The 10,713-nt window shown below is 54.6% G+C and overlaps 1 non-coding gene across 1 annotated transcript; it reads right to left on the reverse strand.

The window, feature by feature from the left end:
* Positions 1–1,987: 1,987 nt before the first annotated feature.
* On the reverse strand, positions 1,988–2,142 carry LOC126313625 (5.8S ribosomal RNA). Its single transcript, XR_007555275.1, has one exon. It is a non-coding gene; the product is annotated as a 5.8S ribosomal RNA (ribosomal RNA).
* Positions 2,143–10,713: the final 8,571 nt, after the last annotated feature.

Raw genomic sequence — 10,713 nt, forward strand, 5'->3', positions numbered from 1 at the left:
CCGACGGCGGCACCAGGCAGGCTCACGTCCAGACACTTCTGTGCCCACTGCCGCGACCCTCCTACTCGTCAGGGCTTCGCGGCCGGGCCGCGAGGACCGGCCATGACTGCCAGACTGACGGCCGAGTATAGGCACGACGCTTCAGCGCCATCCATTTTCAGGGCTAGTTGCTTCGGCAGGTGAGTTGTTACACACTCCTTAGCGGATTCCGACTTCCATGGCCACCGTTCTGCTGTCTTAAGCAACCAACGCCTTTCATGGTTTCCCATGAGCGTCGATTCGGGCGCCTTAACTCGGCGTTTGGTTCATCCCACAGCGCCAGTTCTGCTTACCAAAAGTGGCCCACTTGGCACTCCGATCCGAGTCGTTTGCTCGCGGCTTCAGCATATCAAGCAAGCCGGAGATCTCACCCATTTAAAGTTTGAGAATAGGTTGAGGTCGTTTCAGCCCCAAGGCCTCTAATCATTCGCTTTACCGGATGAGACTCGTACGAGCACCAGCTATCCTGAGGGAAACTTCGGAGGGAACCAGCTACTAGATGGTTCGATTAGTCTTTCGCCCCTATACCCAGCTCCGACGATCGATTTGCACGTCAGAATCGCTATGGACCTCCATCAGGGTTTCCTCTGACTTCGTCCTGGCCAGGCATAGTTTACCATCTTTCGGGTCACAACGTGTACGCTCTAGGTGCCCCTCACCTCGCAATGAGGACGAGACGCCCCGGGAGTGCGGAGGCCGCCGCCCCGTGAAGGGCGGGGAAGCCCCATCCTCCCTCGGCCTGCGCAAGGCGAGACCTTCACTTTCATTACGCCTTTAGGTTTCGTACAGCCCAATGACTCGCGCACATGTTAGACTCCTTGGTCCGTGTTTCAAGACGGGTCGTGAAATTGTCCAAAGCTGAAGCGCCGCTGACGGGAGCGATTATTCCGCCCGAGTGCATCCCGAGCCAACAGCGGCGCGGGTCTGGGACCGGGCCAGGTAGGTCCGTCATCCGGGAAGAACCGCGCGCGCTTGCCGGGAGCCCGAGCGCCCAAAGGGGCGAATCGACTCCTCCAGATACACTGCCGAGCAGCCAGCCAGGACACCGGGGCTCTGCCCAACAGACGCGAACCGAGGCCCGCGGGAGGACAGGCTGCGCACCCGGGCCATAGGCTGGCACCCAGCAGGTCGCGACATCCTACTAGGGTAGAAGTGCGGTCCACCGCACACCGGAACGGCCCCACCCCGCGGCGAGTGGAAAGGCAACCGGCCACGACCCCGCCACGGATTTCTCCGCACGGGCGGCCGGCCCCATCTGCCGAGGGCGGGGGCCAGTGGCCGGATGGGCGTGAATCTCACCCGTTCGACCTTTCGGACTTCTCACGTTTACCCCAGAACGGTTTCACGTACTTTTGAACTCTCTCTTCAAAGTTCTTTTCAACTTTCCCTCATGGTACTTGTTCGCCATCGGTCTCTTGGTCATATTTAGTCTCAGATGGAGTTTACCACCCACTTGGAGCTGCACTCTCAAGCAACCCGACTCGAAGGAGAGGTCCCGCCGATGCTTGCACCGGCCGCTACGGGCCTGGCACCCTCTACGGGCCGTGGCCTCATTCAAGTTGGACTTGGGCTCGGATCGAGGCGTCGGGGTAGTGGGCCCTCCCAAACACTACATGCCACGACAGGCGGCAGCCTGTGGGGTTCGGTCCTGGACTCTTCCCTGTTCTCGCGCCGCTACTGGGGGAATCCTTGTTAGTTTCTTTTCCTCCGCTTAGTAATATGCTTAAATTCAGCGGGTAGTCTCGCCTGCTCTGAGGTCGTTGTACGAGGTGTCGCGCGCCACACCGCCAGCCGCCTGTGCACGCTACTGAGAAAGTACCGGTATGCGAACCGCCAGGCGACGGGCGCGCATCGCACGTTTAAGGAGACGCGGCCGGCCACACAGGCGACCACGACACTCCCACGTCTCCAAAGCGGGACAAACACCGCGCGCTTCAGTATACGTAGCCGACCCTCAGCCAGACGTGGCCCGGGAACGGAATCCATGGACCGCAATGTGCGTTCGAAACGTCGATGTTCATGTGTCCTGCAGTTCACATGTCGACGCGCAATTTGCTGCGTTCTTCATCGACCCACGAGCCGAGTGATCCACCGTCCTGGGTGATCTTTTCCTTTTCAGTCTCCCACTGTCTCTTTCAAAACATTAGCCTTTGCTGGACTGAGGCGTCTGACGGCCCCTGGTCCACAATTTTTTTTGTGTCCAACGGCCTCACAGCCGATGGGCGTCGTACGGCTCCACACTGGAGCGGACAGGCACTCGGGCGAACGTCATTCAAAACCGGCGCCAGGCGCCAGGTACCACAGGCCAGCTGCTCCAGAGCTTCAGCGCTCGTACCACACAACAACAACAACACTTCCGCTATTTTTGAGAGGCACGCGTGGTTCCGCACGCAGCGCATGGCTTCTACCGTACTGGTAGCGTGTTGCGCGACACGACACGCACATCGAAAGACAAGCAGTCTAGTCGGTAATGATCCTTCCGCAGGTTCACCTCCCGTCAATTTCTTTAAGTTTCAGCTTTGCAACCATACTTCGTCGGAACCCAAAGGCTTTGGTTTCCCGGAGGCTGCCCACCGAGTCATCAGAGGAACTGCGGCGGGTCGCTGGCTGGCATCGTTTATGGTTAGAACTAGGGCGGTATCTGATCGCCTTCGAACCTCTAACTTTCGTTCTTGATTAATGAAAACATACTTGGCAAATGCTTTCGCTTTTGTTCGTCTTGCGACGCAATACGAATGCCCCTACATGTCCCCTTTAATCATTACCTCGGGTTCCAAAAAGCAACAAAATAGAACCAAGGTCCTATTCCATTATTCCATGCACACAGTATTCAGGCGGGCTTGCCTGCTTTAAGCATTCTAATTTGTTCAAAGTAAACGTGCCGGACCACCGAGACACTCAATAAAGAGCACCCTGGTAGGATTTAAACGGGGTCCGCCTTAAGACGCCCAAGCAACTCTTTGGCTTGCCCCACCGGCAGGACGTCTCACGATACATGCCAGTTAAACACCGACGGGCGGTGAACCAACAGCGTGGGACACAAATCAAACTACAACTTTAATATACGCTATTGGAGCTGGAATTACCGCGGCTGCTGGCACCAGACTTGCCCTCCAATAGATACTCGTTACAGGATTTAAAGTGTACTCATTCCGATTACGGGGACTCGGATGAGTCCCGCATAATTATTTTTCGTCACTACCTCCCCGTGCCGGGAGTGGGTAATTTGCGCGCCTGCTGCCTTCCTTGGATGTGGTAGCCATTTCTCAGACACCCTCTCTGGAAGCGAACCCTTATTCCCCGTTACCCGTTACAACTATGGTAGGCGCAGAACCTACCATCGACAGTTGATAAGGCAGACATTTGAAAGATGCGTCGCCGGTAGAAGGACCGTGCGATCAGCCAGAAGTTGATCAGATTCACCAAGGCAAGCCGACCAGACGAGCCAATACGATTGGTTTTGATCTAATAAAAACTTCCCTTCCATCTTTGTACAGGATTCTTTCTTTTTTTTTAATTCTTTGTTCAGTTTATTGTATTACACATATTAACTCACTACCTAACTACATTAGTGGGTCCTAATGATACAAGGAATTGCAGTTTTCTATTTTACACTACAGGTAATTTTATTACTATTGTTATTAATATAATCTTGCCGCTATGGCGTTCTAAGCTACTTAATCTAAGGAGTTAATGCTACCTGCAGCGTTACAGGTGTGCCAGTGCTACTATAATCCTGATGAATGTTGGCCAGGCCCACCGAGCTAACCCCAATGGGCATGCCCCTGGCACTGGGCTGGCCCTCAAGTTGGTTTCGCTGGAGTCTATTCTAGGGTGTAATCCTATCTTCTACATCTAATCTAAAATTACATAGTCATAGTTAGTGGTTGTTCCAACCCGCTGTTTTTTGTAACCCCCTCCCTCCTAGTCCCCACGTGAGGCGGCTGGCCATGTCCTTACCTGGCGGTACAGGAGGGATGCACGAGGTCTTACTCTATGATGAATTTATTACTTTTAGTGGGTGTCCTTTAGGAAGTTCTTAAGGACTTGTTTTTGATATTTCATCTGTGAGATCGTTTAGGATGTTGAAAGTGTTGTCTTGCCTTATTAGGTGGTACGTGTTATTATTTGGTAGTTGTTGTCTTAGATCATGGGCTACGTCATCGAAGAGGTGGCACTCGTACACCACATGTTCTGGGGTGCCTTGCACAGCACCACAGTCACACGCGGTTGTAGCCTGCTTCCCAAACCGACATAGATATGTTGGGTATGGTCCATGTCCAGTAAGAAAGTGCAGCATTCCTCTCGTTGGCGTGAAAAATGTGAGTTCTGTCCGTTCTTCTATATCCAGTAGCAGCTCATAGGTTCTGCGTCCCGTATCCTCATTGCTCCACTGTTCTTGCCACAGTTCAATCCTTCTCTTTTTGATGACATTCTTATCCCCAGCATAGACCCCAAGTATATCACAAATTTTGTCCCTGTTCTCCTTCTTCATCCAGTACCAGCCGGCCTTCTCACGAATTTTTATGTCCAGTGCACATATCCCCATTAGCACTAAAAGCGCTCCCCCAGGTGTTGTCCTGTAGGCCTCTGCTGAACGTAGGAGCATGTTCCGCTGCACTCTTCTTAAGCCATGGCAGGCATGACCCTCGTGAGTCTGTGCGCCCAGACCCCTGATCCGTATGCAACTATTGAGGTCAAGATATTATTATGATTTAATTTGATTAGGTTTGATGGGAGGTGAAATCGTTTATGACCAATTCCAATGAGATTGTTTAGTAATGCCAGGGATATTTGGGATGCGGTATCAATACGTGATGCAAAGTTTCACCTCTCATTGATGACTACACCCAAATATCGGGCCTCGCGGCGCCGAAGAACTGATGTGCCATTAATTCTTACTGTAGGGTTTCTGACCAGTTGGCCTTTGAGAAGTAGGTATGTAGATTTACTAGGCGCAATCGTCATTTTGGTTTTCTGACACCATGATGTAAGTACAATTATGGCTCTCTCCACTTTGGGCTCTAAGTCCTCGTGGCTTCGGCCACCAACCAGCAGGAGGAGGTCGTCTGCGTATGCTATGACCTCTAGCACATCATCACTGTTCTTCAGGTCTTCCAGTAATGGCTCCATGTTGATGTGCCAAAAGAGAGATCCTAAGACAGAGCCTTGAGGACATCCTTTGGTCACAGTCTCGCTGACTATGCCGCTAGGGGCCAACAGCCAGACCTCCCTGTCTGCACAATAGCTCCTCAGACAGCCATATAGTAGCCCTGTGCAGTTCTACTCCCGCAAGCACGAAAAGAGTGAAGGTCACCACAGGTTGTCTAAGGCACCACTGATGTACACTATGATGCCGGCGACATACTTGGGCGGGGTGGAGCCACAGACCTCGGCGGCCAGGGCGATTGCGTCAGACGCGGAACACCCCGACCGGAAGCCAAATTGTCTGTCACTAAGCCCGCACAGCATTCGGTGTGCTGTCAGTCTGTGTGCCAGTAGCCTCTCAAAAAGTTTGCCCAGTATGTCTATCAAGCACATGGGTCTATACGACTTGATTTCGGTGAGATCTTTCTCTGGACCCTTTTTGATAATGATTATATTTGCTCTTTTCCATATTGCTGGGAATTTCCCGAGTCTCAGGCACTCATTATATAACTTCCTGAGAGGATCTACGAGCTGGGGGACAAGGAATTGCACCACTTCGGCAGTAATGCCGTCCGGGCCAGGAGCTTTCCCCTTTGGGGGCCTTGATCTGGGTAGCAACCTGTTCTTCAGAGAAGGGGTAAGTTCCGAGGTTATTGCCATAATCCCTTAGGTCTTCTCTCCTTATTCCTTTCTGCTCTTCTGTATCATATGCACCTCATAATCAGGTAACAAGACCTGAAGGAGGCCCCCCTGTGGGTTCGGGGGTAAGAATAGGCCCACAGTATTCCTGCCTGTCGTAAGAGGCGACTAAAAGGAGTCTCAAACGTTTCGGCCTTATGTGATGGTCCCCTACCGGGTTTGACCTCCATCTTCTAAATTCTTCCGAAGAGCGAGCTGATTGGGGAAGGGCGCCTTACAAGGTGCAATGTGTCCATCGCTCATTACCATCTCTAGCTTGGTTGGTCGTCGTCGCATAGCTGTCCCGCCCACTCACCATCTCTAGGGCGTGGCTTTGTTCTTGGGTGCGGTTTTTGCAGTCTGCTCTGCTGTGTCGCTTTATGCGCCAATGACGATCATGGACTACATTTCACCTGAAATCCAGCACGGTAGCCAGTCCGTTGTGGTGGGGCCGCCATGTACCCTGTCGGTTGTAGCCCCCTGACAACACAGGGATCGCTCTACTGATGCCTGCGCCGTTAACTCCCCGCGTATGCCAAGGAGTAGATGCCTGTCTCCTTGGGGCATCGGGACTCCCGGCAATGGCCATCCCGCCAGGTGGTCGTTGCTGAGGCTGGGTGGCGCCCGTGGGGAGGGCCCTTGGTCGGAGTAGGTGGCATCAGGGCGGATGACCCGCGATGAAGCGTGGTACATCATCTCTTGCTGGCGGCCAGCCGCCAGCAGTCTCTAAGCGTTCTCGGCCTCAATACAACGCTCAGGCATATGATCCACAATCGTTCCCCTCCCTGGCCACACCATGGGAGGAACGAAAGGCTACGGTTGGCAGCGAACCTTATTCACCTCGCTATTTAGTCTGTACACGAGTCGATGGGGAATCGTTTATGGCGACCAAGCCTCAGTTTTTTGTAGCACTTAGAGGACAAGTTTGGGGAGGTGGAGGGCTTGTCCAAAATGCGCTCTGGGGCAGTATTGATCAAAACGGCATCCTCTGCACAGTCACGGCGGTTACTCGCTTGTGACAAGTTGGGGGATGTTTCCGTCACGATCACACCCCATAAGAGTCTCAACATGGTCCAGGGCATTGTATTCCATAGGGACCTACTCTTGCAGTCAGACGACGAGCTACGCGCCAATTTAGAACGGCGGGGTGTTCACTTCGTCCGGCGCGTCCATCGGGGTCCGAGGGATAATCAGGTAGCCACCGGTGCCTTCATCTTGGCCTTCGAGGGTGACGTCCTACCCAAAAAGGTCAAGGTGATGGTCTACCGATGTGATGTGAAGCCCTATATCCCTCCCCCGATGAGGTGTTTCAAATGCTGGAAGTTCGGCCACATGTCATCTCGGTGTACTTCCAGCATGACATGCAGAGATTGTGGACGCCCTTCACATCCTAATACTGCATGTGCGCCGCCTCCCATCTGTGTGAACTGCGGCGAACACCATTCCCCTTGCTCGCCAGACTGCAAGGTTCTACTGAAAGAACGAAGGATCATGGAATATAAGGCCCTGGACCGCATGACCTATACTGAGGCTAAGCAGAAATATGAGAGGCTACATCCTGTGGCTCTGACCAGCTCCTATGCCACCGCTGCCAAAACAGTAGTTTTGTCATCTGCTGCACCGATTCCACTGAACACTCTGAGCCGGAATACTACACCTGCCACCTTGATGGTGGGGGGCACTTCCCCATCTGTTGCTCCTGCACCACCTACCTCAGGAACAACGACCCCCCAACCATCGGGGACACAAGTCCCCAACTCTAAGCCGGAGAAGCGTCCGACTTCTTCGGCGACTCTCTCTCGCAAGGGATCCCTCGGGTCCCTCCCTTCCCAGGTTTCCACCTCTGGGAAGGGTGACGTCAGCCAATGGCTGAAAAGCAGGCCAGCGGCTGGTCGCAGGGCTTCCCGCTCCTCCTCCGTCCCGGAGACTGACTCGGTGGAGCCCTCCCAGCCAGTAAAGCCCAAGGAGAAGAGAGAGAAGACGAAGAAGAAGAAGGCCTCTAAGGCCAAGGAACGCGCGGTGGCATCCACCCCACCGCTCCATACAGGCTCTGCGTCTGAGGATGAGGTGGAGATCCTGGCGTCCACTGAGGACCTGGATCTCGCCATACCCTCGGACGCCAAGGACGCCGATTGTACTGGTCCTCGATCGGTGACAGCAGGTGACCCAGTGGCGTTATCTGCCTCCACGGCCCCTTCACGCCTTTTTCGGACAGGACAAAGCGATACGCCAGTGGAACTGCAGCGCTTTTTTCCACCACCTTGCTGAGCTTCGCCAAGTCATCAGCAGTCACCCTTTCCTCTGCATTGCCCTCCAGGAAACGTGGTTTCCGGCAATGCGGACCCCTGCCCTACGAGGGTATCGGGGTTATTATAAGAACCGGGCAGCTTATGAGAGGGTGTCTGGTGGAGTCTGCGTCTACGTCCTTAACTCTATCTACAGCGAGTGTGTGCCTCTTCATACACCCTTAGAGGCTGTCGCTGTAAGGATGTGGACGCCTCAGCCTATTACTGTCTGCAGTTTGTACCTTCCGCCGGATGGTGATGTCTCTCGTCATGTGTTGGCTGCATTGATAGGACAACTGCCGCCTCCCTTTGTGTTGCTGGGCGACTTTAACGCCCATAACCCCTTGTGGGGTAGCGCCGCGATTACTGGCCGGGGCAGAGATGTCGAGACTCTTCTGTCACAGCTTGACCTCTGCCTTTTAAACACGGGAGAGGCGACCCACTTTAGTGCGGTCCATGGCTCGTTTTCGGCCATTGACCTTTCTATTTGCAGTCCCAGACTTTCACCATCCATCCACTGGAGGGTCCATGACGACTTATGTGGTAGTGACCATTTCCCCATCTTTCTGTCACTGCCACAGCGTCACTCTTCTGAACGCCCCTCCAGATGGGCTCTGAATAAGGCTGATTGGGACTTATTTACATCTGTCGCAGTGATCGCACCTCCTTCCACTGATCCGATTGATGCGGTGGTTCAGTCGGTCACCACCAGCATCGTTTCTGCGGCGGCATCTGCGATTCCCTGTACATCCGGGTCACCTCGGCGGAGGACTGTGCCATGGTGGTCGCCCGAGATCGCAGAGGCGATTCGAGATCGCCGGCGGGCTCTTCAGCGCCATACGCGGCACCCGTCGTTGGAGACCCTCATTGCTTTTAAACAGTTCCGCGCCCGAGCCCGACGCCTTATTCGCCAACGGAAGCAGGAGTGCTGGGAACGTTATGTTTCCACCGTTGGCGTCCATACCTCTGCATCGCAGGTTTGGGCCAAGATTCGGCGACTCCAAGGCTATTGGCCACCTGTCTCTGTCCCTGGGCTTTGGCTGAATGGAGCAGTGTGCACCGACTCCGACACGATTGCGGACCGGTTAGCAGAGCATTTTGCTCAGTGTTCCGCGTCAACGAACTACCCGTTGGCCTTCCGCTCCCGGAAAGAGCGGTTGGAAAGTCGGAGGCTTTCCTTTCACACGCGCCGCGCGGAGTCGTACAATGCTCCTTTCAGCGAATGGGAATTCCAGAGCGCACTTTCTGCTTGCCCTGATACGGCTCCTGGACCAGACCGCATTCACAGCCAGATGCTGAAACACCTCTCAGTGCCTTGCCAGCGACGCCTCCTAGATCTTTTCAATCGCGTCTGGGTCGAGGGTGTTTTCCCGTCTCAATGGCGGGAAAGCATAGTCCTCCCCGTATTGAAACCTGGCAAGAACCCACTGGAGGTGGACAGCTATCGCCCCATAAGCCTCACCAACGTTCCTTGCAAGTTGCTGGAACGTATGGTGAGCCGGAGGTTGAGTTGGCTCCTCGAGTCTCGGGGCCTTCTGGCTCCGTCTCGGGGTGGGTTCCGTAAAGGCCGCTCTGCCGTCGATAATCTGGTCTCCCTGGAGTCTGCCATCCGTACAGCCTTTGCGCGCCGCCAACATCTGGTTGCCGTCTTCTTCGACATGCGGAAGGCATACGATACGACTTGGCGCCATCACATCCTGGCCACACTTCATGGGTGGGGCCTTAGGGGCCCGCTCCCGATTTTTATTCAGAATTTTCTTTCGTATCGTTCCTTCCGCGTGCAAGTAGCTGCGTCGCATAGTTCCTCCCGGGTCCAGGAGAACGGGGTCCCACAGGGGTCTGTCCTCAGTGTTTCCCTGTTTTTAATTGCCATCAATGGGCGCGTTGAGGCGGTAGGGTCGTCCGTCGCGGCTTCTTTATATGCGGACGACTTCTGCCTATATTACAGCTCCAGTGGCATCGCCGCTGCTGAACGGCAGCTGCAAGGTGCCATCCGCAAGGCGCAGTCATGGGCTGTAGCGCACGGCTTCCAGTTTTCGGCCGCGAAGACCTGCGTTATGCATTTCTGCCGGCGTCGCACGGTTCACCCTGAGCCGCGCCTTTACCTTGACGGTGAACCTCTTGCTGTGGACGCGACGCATCGGTTCTTGGGACTGGTGTTCGATACCCGGTTGACTTGGCTGCCCCATATTAGGCAGCTGAAGCAAACATGCTGGCGGCACTTAAACGCTCTCCGTTGCTTAAGCCACACCAGGTGGGGTGCCGACCTGTCCACCGTCCTCCACCTATATCAAGCGCTGATCCAGTCCCGCCTTGATTATGGGTGTGTGGCGTACGGTTCTGCCTCGCCTTCAGCATTGCGATTGCTGGATCCCATACACCACTGCGGGATCCGCCTCGCCACGGGAGCGTTCCGGACAAGCCCCGTCGACAGCATACTTGTGGAGGCTGGTGTCCCTCCATTGCGGTTCTGGCGTGACCGCCTTCTGGCCGCCTATGCCGCGCACGTTTATAGCATGACAGGGCATCCAAACTACCGTCTCCTGTTCCCGCGCTCGATCGT

The sequence above is a fragment of the Schistocerca gregaria genome, unplaced genomic scaffold, assembly GCF_023897955.1.
Source record: "Schistocerca gregaria isolate iqSchGreg1 unplaced genomic scaffold, iqSchGreg1.2 ptg000483l, whole genome shotgun sequence".
In the NCBI taxonomy this organism is placed as follows: domain Eukaryota; kingdom Metazoa; phylum Arthropoda; class Insecta; order Orthoptera; family Acrididae; genus Schistocerca; species Schistocerca gregaria.